Consider the following 15,789-nt stretch of genomic DNA (forward strand, 5'->3'; position numbering starts at 1 on the left):
CGTCTTTATGTTCCCCATTATTCCCTCACCAGTGTTGGCCTCTAAAGGGCCAACATTTACTTTAATTGCTGCCTTTTTACTGAATTTTTCTAATTATTTGTGTAATCTGGTGGGTCCCTTGACCCCACGTTCACTTTGGATCTTCTTTTCATTTGCACAGTGGATTATTCTTCTTTCAGACTCTTTCTTTTTCGAATTTTACTCAACGCTTTGGGCCCTACCTAGATCCCCAGCCTCTGCATTCTATCAGCTCTGGCAATACTCCCACATGCCCTTGGAAAACCCTTAAGCCTCCAAGTCTCTAATGGTGTGGTGATATGCGTATAGGTATATCTATGTATAATTGTACATAATTGTACCAATATATATATTTGTATATAATAGCACCTCTGTACATTGCCACTGACCAATACAAGTAGGGACAGTTCTGACCTCCCACCAGCAGGTGGAACCAGACACCGATGCAGCCATATATGTATCGGGGAATGGACGGGAGGCGGTACTTGGCAGTAGGATAGACAAGATGACAGGCATCTCTCTCCATAGTTTTACAGTAACGGAGACGGAATTGTTTGTACATAGAAATGCATGGTTGCCATCAAGAATAAATACTTGTAGCAATCATACCTTTGTGTTCTATGTGATCCTTCATGATCAAGGAAGCAACCGACTGCAACAAATGGAGCTTATTTTTAGGCAATCTCCAACTGTGTCTTCAATATAGATGCACTTCTCACAGGTCAGACTGTAGTTTCATTACTTTTTCTCCCATTTGGGATTTCAGGATCCATTCCTCGCTGTAACCATGGTATCTGACGAAGACGTCTCGATCACTGAACATGAACTGTTTATTGTTACCCCATAACTATACACATACCCAATGTACAGCCCTGCAAGGGGGCTATCTCCATGCTGGCTCCTTCCAGACTTTACTCCACACAGTTTACCACCATTTTTCCCTCGATATCATTCCATGGGGAGCAACCATGAGCAGCACTGTTTTTTCAGTCACACATGAACCCTTACTAGCCCGAAAACATTTGTACTCCAATATCACATTACATTTTGTGGAACTTCCTCTGTGTGTGAATTGTGTGATGTCTTCCCTACATTACAGAAGTGGTTACACTTCAAAAGTATTTAATTGCCTGTGAAGCACTTGGGATGATCTGTGATTATGAAATGTGCTACATCAATGCAAGTCTTTCTTTCTGTGCTCACCCTTAACCTCAATTGACTACAATGCGAATCAATTAGTCGGTGATGTTTATGGAGTAGTTTTCATGTAATTATTGCCATTAGGAAGATATTTGCTCTTGATGTGTTATGTACTCTGGGACAACACAGGCTGCAAATGGATGCAGCTTTAACCAAAAGATACTCAAGACCTTGAAGTTAGTTCAATCTGATTTATTGAACCAGTAGCACATTTAGCACAATTCTCTATGAGTTCGACTCTCTGCTAACCTAAGTGTGGTTACTCTATCTGACTGAACCAGACTAGCTCTTAGCCACGTGCTGGAGGTGTGTTACTATACATACACCCCGACTCACTCTGTAGATGTTCATCAGTGGAAAGAGGCGGAGTGTGAGTGCCTCGTGCCTTTTATAGTGAGATACCACCCCTGAGTGTCCTGCCTGCTCATTGGTCATGTCCTGTTCTCTGTGTTCATTAGCTGTCTGGCTGTGCCTGTCTGTATATCATTATCTGCATATCATGACAGCTCTTATTCTAATATCCCCACAACATTAACAAAGAACTGAAGGGATAATTGTTGTCATGCTAGCTTCTCTAACACCTTGGGTTCAATTGATCATTCACACTGTAACCAGTACACCTGACAATAACATACACATCACTGTAACCATATTAACATACAGGATAGATAAATATGAGTGCCATACAGTCTGTTCATCCTTGCCGCCTCTGAATTGTTTCGGAATCTATTTGCAGGGAAAATTGCCTGGTAACAGTTCATTAAGTAAGAAGATTATCTAGCATGGGCCTTTCACTTGAAACAAATGAGGACAGTTCACAATACACCTAGATGTGTGTGTGTGATACTTGATTGTGCAGCATACAGCAGGCAATGTGCCAGCCTTGTGTCATCATCAGTGAATTGTCAAAGTGTAACAATGTCAAATAAATGGTAGAGGCGAATGAACATGAAGAAATGGGTGTGTCCAGGGATGGATACAAAAAGAAAAAGGGTGGAAGCATGGAAGGGGGGGTGGAAGTAGAGAGTGACATAAGGAACAGATTAGAGATGGCCTTATCTGTGATTGATCCAACAGGCAAGTGAAACCATAAGATCAAGATGGTGGCTGTGAGTCTGGGTTATTGGAGAGTTTACAGGAAGGGCAAAATTTAGAGAGAATAAGGAATTGGAGAGGGTGTGAGGCCAACAATTAGTTAGGGCTTCAACCCCAGTACCCTCAAATCCCCCAAGTCTTCCCCACCTTTACATGTACCTTTACGGTCAGTGGAGGTTAAAGTGACCTGCACCATATTACCATGGACAGGGCTCTGTCCTGAGGGTGTTTGGTGGGACGGACAGGCAGAAGATTAAGTTGCCCCTAGTAGTGTACACAATCTGGGGAGGGCATGTCTAATTCGTGGGTGCTGAGCCCCTCACTACCCCAAGCCCAGGGTCGTCCCACCACAGGTGGAGGCAGACCCTCGAGGCCCATCGCCTCTGGGGATTCCCACATCCCTCCCCAACCCCCCCCTGAGCAATGGGGCAGCAGCCTGGTGCCCCCAGGCTGACGACCCATTTTCCAAGATGGCTACTCACCTCCTCTGATCCCCACAGCAGCCATTGCACTAGCTTCACGGTTTTAAATAGGTGTGCTAAATGGCACCAGCATGACCCTTAACTGGGGAGCCAATTAGATCACGGGAGGCCGTTAGATAGGGGGTTCTTCCCATTATTGGAATGGAGATTGGCCTTCATTGGTGATTATTGGTTTCTCGCTATGCTGCGGCGAGATCCAGATCTCGCCAATGGGAGCCGGCCGGTTAGATCGAAAATGGCGCGGTTCCCGATTTTGGACTGTCCCGCGATCTAACCGGCTCGCTCGGATTCGGCGTAACACGGCCATTATATTACGTCCCATGTGCTCGGATATGAAGTTCTGTGATCCCATGTCCTCAATATTCTAGATTTGAAGCACATTGCTCAATATCTTCTCCTATGATAGTGTAACAATGACTTGTCCTTTGATGTACAAAATTACTACTGCCAATGTTATATTACTTGGAGTAATATATGTTACCCATTTAGTTATGCCGAGTTGTACTTAACTTTGATGATGATGAATACTCGAAGTCGTTCAGTGATAACAAATAATTTATTGAGTAGCTAATCAATTAACTTGTGAGTTCGATTCTTCAATACTTTTACTAGTAGTTAAATTAAACAAGATAGAATTATGATGTGGAGATGCCGGCATTGGACTGGGGTGAGCACAGTAAGGAGTCTTACAACACCAGGTTAAAGTCCAACAGGTTTGTTTCGATATCACTAGCTTTCGGAGCGCTGCTCCTTCCTCAGGTGAATGAAGAGGTATGTTCCAGAAACATATATATAGACAAATTCAAAGATGCCAGACAATGCTTGAAATGCGAGCATTAGCAGGTGATTAAATCTTTACAGATCCAGAGATGGGGTAACCCCAGGTTAAAGAGGTGTGAATTGTATCAAGCCAGGACAGTTGGTAGGATTTCGCACGCCAGATGGTGGGGGATGAATGTAATGCAACATGAATCCCAGGTCCCGGTTGAGGCCGCAGTCACGTGTGCGGAACTTAGCTATAAGTTTCTGCTCGGCGATTCTGCGTTGTCGCGTGTCCTGAAGGCCGCCTTGGAGAACGCTTACCCAGAGATCAGAGGCTGAATGCCCTTGACTGCTGAAGTGTTCCCCGACTGGAAGGGAACATTCCTGCCTGGTGATTGTTGCGCGATGTCCGTTCATTCGTTGTCGCAGCGTCTGCATGGTCTCGCCAATGTTCCACGCTTCGGGACATCCTTTCCTGCAGAGTATGAGGTAGACAACGTTGGCCGCGTCGCACGAGTATGTACCGCGTATCTGGTGGGTGGTGTTCTCACGTGTAATGGTGGTATCCATGTCGATGATCTGGCACGTCTTGCAGAGATTGCCATGACAGGGTTGTGTGGTGTCGTGGTCACTGTTCTGAAGGCTGGGTAGTTTGCTGGACGCGCGACAACGCAGAATCGCCGAGCAGAACTTATAGCCAAGTTCCGCACACATGAGTGCGGCCTCAACCGGGACCTGGGATTCATGTCACATTACATTCATCCCCCACCATCTGGCGTGCAAAATCCTACCAACTGTCCTGGCTTGACACAATTCACACCTCTTTAACCTGGGGTTACCCCATCTCTGGATCTGTAGAGATTTAATCACCTGCTAATGCTCGCATTCCAAGCATTGTCTGGCATCTTTGAATCTGTCTGTATATATGTTTCTGGAACATACCTCTTCATTCACCTGAGGAAGGAGCAGCGCTCCGAAAGCTAGTGATATCGAAACAAACCTGTTGGACTTTAACCTGGTGTTGTAAGACTTCTTACTAAGATAGAATTAGATTAACTATGAATATTATACTTTGCACTCTGAGCTAACTATACTTCTGTTCTCTAGCCACAACACAACCGAAGAGAGCGGGAAAACAGATTGAGTTTACATTCATACTCCCTGTAATGTTGTCCTCTAGTGATCTTCTGACTGTACTGACTACATATTAACCCTTCATGTGTATACATATACAGAGATCACTACACCTACCTGTCCTATGTAATACACCAATCCTTGCTACCTGCCCGTAATTAACCTAGGTATTTCAAATGAAACATTATGGGCAATGAAAACGTGTCCATATGTAACATTAGCAAATTACAAACCTTCTGACACAATATCCATATCCAAGGGTTTTGAAAGTGTGTGCATGTCTTTTATTTCTTTTCTGAATGTCCACAATATTCTACTTGCACAATATAGAGTAAGACATAAATATATTGGATACATTTGCCCATTAATCCAGTTGACAGCAGCCCCAGGGGTTAAAAATATGTATCAGCCTTGAGTGTGATTACAGTTAGAATTTCTCACTACAGAGATGATGTTTCGGGAGATTTTTATTGAAGTATAATCTTGCCAGATGGATGACAAATGTGGAAAAATATGAATTGTGCATTTTAAAAAAAGAATCTTTGAAAAATTTATATAATACCTTTACCACCCTCAGGATATCACAACATAATCAATAAAGTATTTTTGAAATGTCAGGAAGAAAGCCAATTTGTGCAGAGCTAGGTCCCAGAAATAGAAATTGAGTAAATGACAGTAAATGACCATATCATCTGCTTTGTTGGATGTTGATTGAGGGATAAAAATTGGCCAGGGCACTGATGTGTTGGGTGTTCTGGATCACATACAGGTCACCAACACTTGAAGTAGTGCAACACTATTTTATTAAAAGGTTAACTATTTAAACATACTTGAACTGTGGGTAAATACGACACCAGCTTTAACTAAAGACCTTTGCCTTGTCCTAACCAGTTGCTGCACTCAGCACATGGCGAATGTCTGTGTTGCAGGCTGTGAGCTCTGTGCTCCTAGCTAGCTGCTACTCGAATGAGCGGGAACTCTGATGCCCCCTGTCTTTATAGTACATGTGCTCTCACTGGTGATTGGCTGCGGTGTTGTGTATGTTGATTGGTCCCACTGTGTGTCCATCAGTGTGCGTCAGCACCATGATATACTGGTGTATATTATGACATCCCCCCCTTTTATATAAAAAAATGTGCCTGTGTGACAATAAATAGTGTGTGGTGAATGTTCCTGACTACGTGTGTGCGAGATATTTACAGGACTATGTACATAAAACTAAACTATTTACATGGGAAGGTGCCTGGTGCAGAAAAAACAATGTGTCACACAAATAACGAGATGAACACCATATACAAACCACTTGAACGAATAAATGAAAGAAAAGGACAGACCAGAGAGTCCATCAGTGCACAAAGTTCACAAATTAAGTCTCTGAGGTGGGCGATGAATTCTGGTTGACCGCCAGGATGGCACACCACCATCGTCTGGATCGATGCTGTATACCGACAGCGGCTGGTGTCTTTGCTTCGGGGACAGCCTGTTTTTCGTTACGACACCGACTCGAAAAGGCGCCTTCAGGTCCTCGGTGTCATTGCTGTGTGGGAGGTCGGAATCGGACTCGGTGACCGTGGGTTGAATTGCCCGAACATTCCTGCAAGGCTGGCTGAAGCGATATGAATTGGAAGGCTGAGCTGCTCGACAGCAGGCAGCATAGTGGCCAAGTCTTCCACATCATAGGCATTGTCGAGATTTTGCGGGGCATTGCCGCTTTAAATGGGCGGAGCCACAGTTGCCGCACGTCGTGACGTCAGTACGTTCGCTGCGCCACCGCGCATGTGTGGTGCGGTCATGCGTGGTGCGCGCCTGCGCATTACGCTCCTCCACGTCGCCGTCCCCTCGTTTGGTGCGTACAAGCGCGGGAGTCCATGAAAGGCGCGCGAAATGGCCGCCCTTATCCAGGCTGAGGCCCTGGAGGTGCTCAATCACTTGGACCCATTCCGCCTCGTGGGGACCTTGCCGCGCCATTTCAGCCGCTTGTATATGGGAGTACCGACTGGTGGCATTTTCATGTAGGACACAGGTCTCGATGGCGTTCGCTAGGGTGAGTTGCTTTCCTTTGAGGAGCTGCTGATGTAGGGGGTCCGACTGAACACTGAAAACGATCTGGTCGCGTATCATGGAGTCGGAGGTGGGCCCGTAGCTGCAAGATTGCGCAAGGATGCAGAGGTGCATTAGAAAGGATTGGAAAGGTTCGTCCTTACTCTGCAAACGCTGCTGGAACACGTAGCGTTCGAAACGTTCATTCACCTCTACGCTGCAGTGAGTGTCAAATTTGAGGAGAATCGTCTTGACCTTCGTCTTGTCTTCGTCATCTGCAAAGGTGAGAGAGTTGAAAATGTGGATGGCATGGTCCCCGGCCGTGGAGAGGAGAAGAGCAATCTTTCTGGTGTCCGAGGCACCCTCCCTGTCCGTGGCTTCGAGGAAGAGCTGGAAGTGCTGTTTGAAAATCTTCCAGTTGGCCCCGAGGTTGCCGGCGATGAGGAGCGGCGGTGGCGGGCTGATGTTGTCTATGTTGCAGAATGACGGAATGCTGGCGGAAGGCAGATCACTTGCAGGTAGGTCTAAGAAGTGCTAGTATGCAACCACACCTGGTATCATGATGTGTTGGGTGTTCTGGATCACATACAGGTCACCAACACTTGAAGTAGCGCAACACTATTTTATTAAAAGGTTAACTATTTAAACATACTTGAACTGTGGGTAAATATGATACTAGCTTTAACTAAAGACCTTTGCCTTGTCCTAACCAGTTGATGCACTCAGCACATGGCGAATGTCTGTGTTACAGGCTGCGAGCTCTGTGCTCCTAGCTAGCTGCTACTCGAATGAGCGGGAACTCTGATGCCCCCTGTCTATATAGTGAGTGTGCTCTAACTGGTGATTGGCTGCGGTGTTGTGTGTGTTGATTGGTCCCACTGTGTGTCTGTCAGTATGTGTCTGCACCATGATATACTGGTGTATATTATGACAGGCACTGGGAGCACTCTCCTGCCTTTCTTCAACAGTATTGCAGGATCTGTTACTTCCAACTGAGAAAGCAGATGGTGCCATGGCTTAACATCTCATCTGAAAGATAGCATCTCCAACAGTGCCGAACTCCTTCGATGCTGCACAGGAGACTAGATTATGTGCTCTATTAATTTGCATTTATATAGCACCTTTCATGACCACAGGATGTCCCAAATCACTTTGCAGGCAACAAAGTACTTTTGAAGTGTCGCCACTGTTGTAATGTGGGAAACACAGCAGGCAGCTTGCACACAGCAAAGTTCCACAAGTAGCAATGCGATAATGAGATATTGCAGTATTCCCTACAGTACTCGGTAAAATGGCAACCTAAATTATTCATTGAGCCAAGCTGGCAGGTAAAGTGCAGCAGATTTCATTATTCTTACATGCTTTAACCAGGCTGCATAGTAATCTTTCCACAATAACTCAAGGCATTAGAACATTTGTTTCAGCATCTTGACACCACCACTATGTGGTAGCCGTGTGTAACATTGCATTTCTGTTTAGGTCTAGACTCTCAGTGTGTCAGAGGTCAAAAGCATCCAACCACAGTTATGAAATCCCAGGATTCAGGTGTGCAATGCATGCTCACCTGTGTGATACGGCTGAGCACTAATGGCAATCTGCTGCTGTTGTTTGAAATTACCCAATCACATTAAAGTCCAAGGCAGCATTCCAAAAGTGTAAACATAACTGCCTCGCATGCTTCATCTGGTACTCCATTTCCCCCTCTCGTACCTGGAAATAAAGATGAATGCTCATGGGTGTTCTGTGTAATTTCCTTGACAATAAACAACAGATGGATGTTGCTTTGTGACTTTTGGAAGGTGTGCATGCCATAACTATCAGGTAGACTCCAATTGAAGAAAGAGGGTTAGTGTAACTTATTACCCCCCAGTATTCATTTGAAATCAACACTGAGTGACAGTCGAACTGTTCAGTCACTGAGAGCACATTATATGGTCACTGAGTCGTTAACACATTCCTAAAACTTTAATAAGTACACAACAATATGCACAGACTTTTAATGCCACAGGCATTTCAGTGTGATGTACTGTAGGTGCTAGGCAAACCTCAGCATTCAATACTAGAGGACATTGCCACCAGTGCACATCAGTGCTACAGGCATCTATGACTACATTAATGGATCCCTGGCCTCTACTAAAACACTCCTGCCATCTTCTGTATCTCCTCAATGACTGCATCCTATTATAGATTTTTACAACCTCACTTTCTATGCCAATTATCCCAGAAGTCCTTTATTTAATTTAGTTTAGGGATGAGCACCCAAACGAGTTGCTGAACAGGATGACAGTAGGTATTCTGGTACTTTTTAAGGAATTGGCTAACACATCAGTTGTATTGATAGCCACACAACAATGCTGAAAATTGTCTGGAGAATGGTAGAAGTTCTGGATTTGGTGGTGTTGACCCAATTGTTGATGTGGCCTGGAATATTTTGAGCTCAATGAAAATAGACGGTTATTAAGTTACGATGTTTATCTTGTGTGCATTTCTGCACTGCACTGCAAACTTTAAATGTATCGATTTGTCGATGGTGTAACTTTTGATATTATAACTGGATCATCAATGTTGGAAGTTGTGAAATAACTGAGATGTTTTGATTGCCCAGCTGCGACGGGACCTGCGACGTGTTGAGATTCTGACATGCTTTTATTTGCTCCAATTATATACCTCAGATTTAGTAGATGAACAGGAAGAGATATTTTTAAAAAACAGAAAGAATATGCATTTATAAAAATAGTCTCAAAACAGCTTGCAATCTTCTAGCATGTTTTTTTTTTGTTGTAACATTTAAATAAGATTAATTTTCACATCCTTTCAAATCCTCAGCGTGTCCCAAAGCACATCACAGCCAATGAATTACTCCTAAAATGCAGTCACTGTTGTTAGGTAGGCATACATTGCTTCTCAATTTACACACGCCAAGGCTCTAGCATTGAGATGAATGAGCAGTTCATCGGCTTTTGGTGGTGATAGCTGAGGACCCAGCTTCAGGTTCTGTGCTGTTTAATATACTAGCAGATTTTTAGTAGAGTTGGAGAATATGCTGTTTTATTCCAATAGGGTGTCCAATGGAGTTCAATTTCCACAGGAATATTCACAATTTGCCACTGTAACTTCAGCAGATCAACGGAACCCCTAGAAAAAATGCCGTATGACGATGATTAAGTGAACCCTTGTGGGAATTCCAAACTGCTGCATTGCTTGTGGAAAATGTTTTGGTCAATCCCCTTTTGAAGTATTTTCTACAGTTCTGATCACCAAATTTTTAAAAATTAGAATGTCCCATCTGAGGGCACAGGGAGACAAGCAGCACAGATGATTCTGGATAGTAAGAATTTAGATCAAAAGGATAAGTTAAAGTAAGTTTAAGATTCTTTTCAACAAAGAATCTTTAGGATGATTAAAGTGTGATCTTCAAAATTATGAAGTAAATTAAACAATAACTAAGAGAAAATGAGTCAGTAAATTGAAGTTAAGAGCACTTAAATTTTAAGGTTATTACCAAAAGAATTAAAAGATAAAGTTCGGAAATTTTAGTACACCTACAAGAAATGCTGGAAGTAGAATTCAGAACAGTGTTGTGACCGAAGGTAAGGACTCCACACGTAGCCAGACAGATGGATACAACTAGGTTTATTCCACTTATCCTCAATACAATACTCTCTCACTCACCACTCCCCGCCAGGGCCCTCTTCCCTGACCTGCTCCCAGGCCGGGATTTATATCCTCGTGGAGATCCTCCAACTGAACAAAGAACAAAGAAAAGTACAGCACAGGAACAGGCCCTTCGGTCCTCCACGCCTGCTCCGACCATGCTGCCCGTCTAAACTAATATCTTCTACACTTCCGGGGTCCGTATCCCTCTATTCCCATCCTACTCATATATTTGTCAAGATGTCCCTTAAACATCACTATCGTTCCTGCTTCCACCACCTCCTCTGGCAGCGAGTTCCAGGCACCCACTACCTTCTGTGTAAAAAAACTTGCCTCGTACGTCTCCTCTAAACCTTGCCCCTCGCACCTTAAACCTATGCCCCCTAGTAATTGACACCTCTACCCTGGGAAAAAGTCTCTGACTATCCACTCTGTCTATGCCCCTCATAATTTTGTAGACCTCTATCAGGTCGCCCTCAACCTCCTTCGTTCCAGAGAGAAAAAAACAAATTTATTCAACCTTTCCTCATAGCTAATGCCCTCCATACCAGGCAACATCCTGATAAATCTCTTCTGCGCCCTCTCTAAAGCCTCCACATCCTTCTGGTAGTGTGACGACCAGAATTGAACACTATACTCCAAGTGTGGCCTAACTAAGGTTCTTTCCAGCTGCAACATGACTTGCCAATTCATATACTCAATGCCCCGGCCAATGAAGGCAAGCATGCCGTATGTCTTCTTGACTACCTTCTCCACCTGTGTTGCCCCTTTCAGTGACCTGTGGACCTGTACACCAAGATTTCTCTGACTGTCAATACTCTTGAGGATTCTACCATTCACTGTGTATTCCCTACCTGTATTAGACCTTCCAAAATGCATTACCTCACATTTGTCCGGATTAAACTCCATCTGCCATCTCTCCGCCCAAGTCTCCAAACGATCTAAATCCTGCTGTATCCTCTGACAGTCCTCATCGCTATCCGCAATTCCACCAACCTTTGTGTCGTCTGCAAACTTACTAATCAGACCAGTTACATTTTCCTCCAAATCATTTATATATACTCTGAACAGAAAAGGTCCCAGCACTGATCCCTGCAGAACACCACTAGTCACAGCCCTCCAATCAGAAAAGCATTCTTCCATTGCTACTCTCTGCCTTCTATGACCTAGCCAGTTCTGTATCCATCTTGCCAGCTCACCTCTGATCCTGTGTGACTTCACCTTTTGTACCAGTCTGCCGTGAGGGACCTTGTCAAAGGCCTCACTGCAATCCATATAGACAACATCCACTGCCCTACCTGCATCAATAATCTTTGTGACGTCCTCAAAAAACTCTATCAAGTTAGTGAGACACGACCTCCTCTTCACAAAACCGTGCTGCCTCTCGCTAATACGATCCCTTGCTTCCAAATGGGGGTAGATCCTGTCTCGAAGAATTCTCTCCAATAATGTCCCTACCACTGATGTAAGGCTCACCGGCCTGTAGTTCACTGGATTATCCTTGCTACCCTTCTTAAACAAAGGAACAACATTGGCTATTCTCCAGTACTCCGGGACATCACCTGAAGACAGTGAGAATCCAAAGATTTCTGTCAAGACCTCAGCAATTTCCTCTCTTACCTCTTTCAGTATTCTGGGGTAGATCCCATCAGGCCCTGGGGACTTATCCACCTTAATATTTTTCAAGACGCCCAACACCACGTCTTTTTGGATCTCAATGTGACACAGGCTATCTACACACCCTTCTCCCGACTCAACATCCACCAATTCCTTCTCTTTAGTGAATACTGATACAAAGTATTCATTTAGTACCTTGCCCATTTCCTCTGGCTCCACACATAGATTCCCTCCCCTGTCCTTCAGTGGGCCAACCCTGTCCCTGGCTACCCTCTTGCTTTTTATGGACGTGTAAAAAGCCTTGGGATTTTCCTTAACCCTATTTGCCAATTGGGAGGAAGCTCCGCCCCCTAATCACCTTGGGAGCTCATTTTCCAAGGTGTAGGAGGGGAATCTAATACAATGCAGGGTGTGAGCCGCTTTGGGGGTTGTAACAGTAAGGGAATAAATATTTGAAGAATAAGAATCTATAAAGAAATAACAGATGAATGAGATGAGTCGGATAGTTTTCAGAGAGCTGACACAGTTCTAATGGTTCAAATGACTTTCAAATGTACAGTACTGTTCCCCAACTCTAACATCGACAAGTTAATTTTGGCAAATGGGGATGGAACTATGAACAAATGAAAGATACAAATTTTGAAAGTTAGGAGCAAAAAGAAAAGTCAGATAGGTCTTTGGAATCCAAATGGTTACAGCTGTGGGCCAGGATGCTCTGACCCCACCGTGGTGGGACCCGCTCTAGGGGGGGATGTGATTGGCCAGACAAAGTCCATTGACTTTCAGCGGAACCGGAAGATCCCAATGGTCAGTGGGGCTGGAAAACCCCAGCCATGGAGTAACTGAAGACTATAAATGGATCCCCTCCATGGATCACCACCTTAACGTGGTGGAGAGGCTTGTGTGCTCCAAGCATCCCTTGAGTAATGCTGTTGGGGAGCATTCTGCTCTTGATAGGGTCTCCCATGGCCAGCCAAGATCGGGGGAGGTGCCAAACAAAGCGCTGTCCAAAAAGTGATCAACAGCAGTTCAGGTGAAGCAAAACTGTGTGTGTAGCCAACTCTGAAGGGGGAAGAGGGCTCCAGCCATATAGTGGTCCTAGTTATCAAATTTTGACACAGCAACTAAACCTGACCACCAATTAGTCAAGATATTGTAGACAATGATGGTACCTGAGGCCCCCACATTAAACACACATACTTCTACTAGAGTTCTTTTACCAGTCTTCTGGCAATGGAGAATTGACAACAAGGGCAGGGCTGTAAATTTGAGAGCTCCTGGTCAGAGATCTGCACACAAACGACAGATGCATGCAAGTCATTGGGCTTCTGTGCTGGGACAAAGGTGTCTTTGGGCAGCAGCATCTATGACTAATCATTCCTCTTCAGGATACCATCTGCTCATCCCAATTGGGAAGGGAGAGAAAAGGTTCCTTAAAATAGGCTGTTCCGTGTGGCATGGTAGTACAGTGACACAGTGGTTAGCACTACTGCCTCATGGCACCAACGACCCTGGTTCGATCCCGGCCCCGGGTCACGGTCTATGTGGAGTTTGCACATTCTCCCCGTGTCTGCGTGGATCTCGCCCCCATAACCCAAAGATGCGCAGATAGGTGGATTGGCCACGTTAAATTGCCCCTTAATTGGAAAAAAAAAGAATTGGGTACTCTAAATTTATATTTATAAAAAATAGGCTGTTCCACTTTTTCCTGGCATCTTCATGATCAAAGAAAGAAAAGTTTAAATTTTGCAACTTCGGGGCTCTCGCCCAAAGTCAAATCCGAATGATAAAGGACAAGTGATGGGAAGAGAAAGCCCAAGTGATCCAATAATATGCTGAACGGCATGACATGCATCACCTTTTTGAAGCCAAATGGATAAAATTCCCTTCACTCACCGGATGATGTCTTTCTTCCTAAGGATGAGAATTCTGTATGTCAGTGCCGGTTAGAATCTGGCCCTGTCTTACACTCCATCTGCCAAGGGCCTCACTGTTGCAGCAACTGCTGCTCCTCCTGGCCTTCCGTGCCTGCTCCACCATCTTGACTCTGTAATCAATGAGTGGGATAGAGCCTGCAGGGGAGGGCAGGAGCTTGGCCAAGAGCAGACCAAATCACCCAGAAAGCACCGTCAAAAGAAATGGCCACAAAAACGCAGCCTTTCGCTCCAAGACAATGGGATCTTGAGTACTGGATCTTTGTTCTGGAACAGACTGCCCACCGCACACTTGTTTGTGGGCACATTGAGGTGTGAGTGGACCCTTGAGGAGACAATGCTATTCAAGCCTGTGACCCCCTCCCCCCCACCACACCCCCACAAAGGCACAGGCCCCATGTGCACCCCGTCTCCCAGACCCTGTTCATTCTGCCACATGTGCCCAAAGGTCTGTGTGTCGAGAATTGGCCAGTTCAGTCACATGAAGACCAGTGTCATAAACCCGTGACCCTGCGTAGACAGCATCCTCAAATCGAGGGACAGCCAATGATGACAAATGGATACCAGGGGCGGGATTCTCCCCTACCCGGCGGGGCGGGGGGTCCCGGCGTAATGGAGTGGCGGGAACCACTCTGGCGTCAGGCCACTCCAAAGGTGCAGAAGTCTTCACACCTTGAGGGGCTAGGCCCGCGCCGGAGTGGTTTGCGCTCCGCCGGCTGGCGGGAAAGGCCTTTGCCGCCACGGCAGCCGAGGCCGAAAGGTCTTCGCCAGGCGACGCATGCGCGGGACTGTCAGCGGATGCTGATGTCATCCCCTTGCATGCGCAGGGGAGGGGGTCTCTTCCGCCTCTGCCATAGTGAAGACCATGGTGCAGGCGGAAGAAAAGGAGTGCCCCCACGGCACAGGCCCGCCCGCGGATCGGTGGGCCGCGATCACGGGCCAGGCCACCGTGGGGGCACCCCCGGGGCCAGATCGCCCCGCGCGCCCCCCCCCCCCCCCCCCCAGGACCCCGGAGCCTGCCCGTGCCGCCTTGTCCCGCCGTTCAAAAGGTGGTTTAATCCACTCTGGCGGGACAGGCATTCCAGCAGCGGGACTTCGGCCCATCGCGGGCCGGAGAATAGGCGGGGGTGGGCCCGCCGACCGGCGCGGCGTGATTCTCGCCCCCGCCGAATCTCTGGTGGCGGTGACTTCGGGACACGGCGGGGGCGGGATTCACGCCAGCCCCCGGCGATTCTCCGACACGGCGTGGGGTCGGAGAATCCTGCCCAAGGTTTCTGAACAGTGAAGGTTTTTAGGGATTATTTTGACAAGATGAGGGGCTGACTGATGTCAAAAGAAAAAGGGTTGTGGTCTTTTCCTCCTTTTACAATTTAATGTATAATTAACAGTTACCTGTAAGGAACAGTGTGACCAATTATTTCTTAACAGAAACCAACTTCTCTTTGTCATAGTGCTTTGTGTTGTTCTATTAGCTACTGATATATTTACTGTGCACAATTTTCCCAAAATTGCACAGAGACTGGATCCGGTGAGAAAAGCTGTGTGAAACTCACCAGCTTCACAGACATCTTTTCTCGCCATATTTAACAGCCAGTGGGCAGTGCCAGGTGGTAGTGCCAGGGCACTGTCGAGCCATGTTCCTCACCACCCGGGGCTATACCTCATTATGCGCCCCGACATGGTCATTATAGAATCCCTACAGTGTGGAAGGAGGCCATTCAGCCCATAAAGTCTGCACCAACCCTCCAAAGGAGCATCCCACCCAGTCCCACGCCCCCTTCCGATCCCCATTAACTCCATTGAACCGTTTCATTTGTTGGACACTAAGGGGCAATTTAGCTTGGCCAACCCAC

Source organism: Scyliorhinus torazame, chromosome 15, assembly GCF_047496885.1.
Source record: "Scyliorhinus torazame isolate Kashiwa2021f chromosome 15, sScyTor2.1, whole genome shotgun sequence".
Taxonomy (NCBI): domain Eukaryota; kingdom Metazoa; phylum Chordata; class Chondrichthyes; order Carcharhiniformes; family Scyliorhinidae; genus Scyliorhinus; species Scyliorhinus torazame.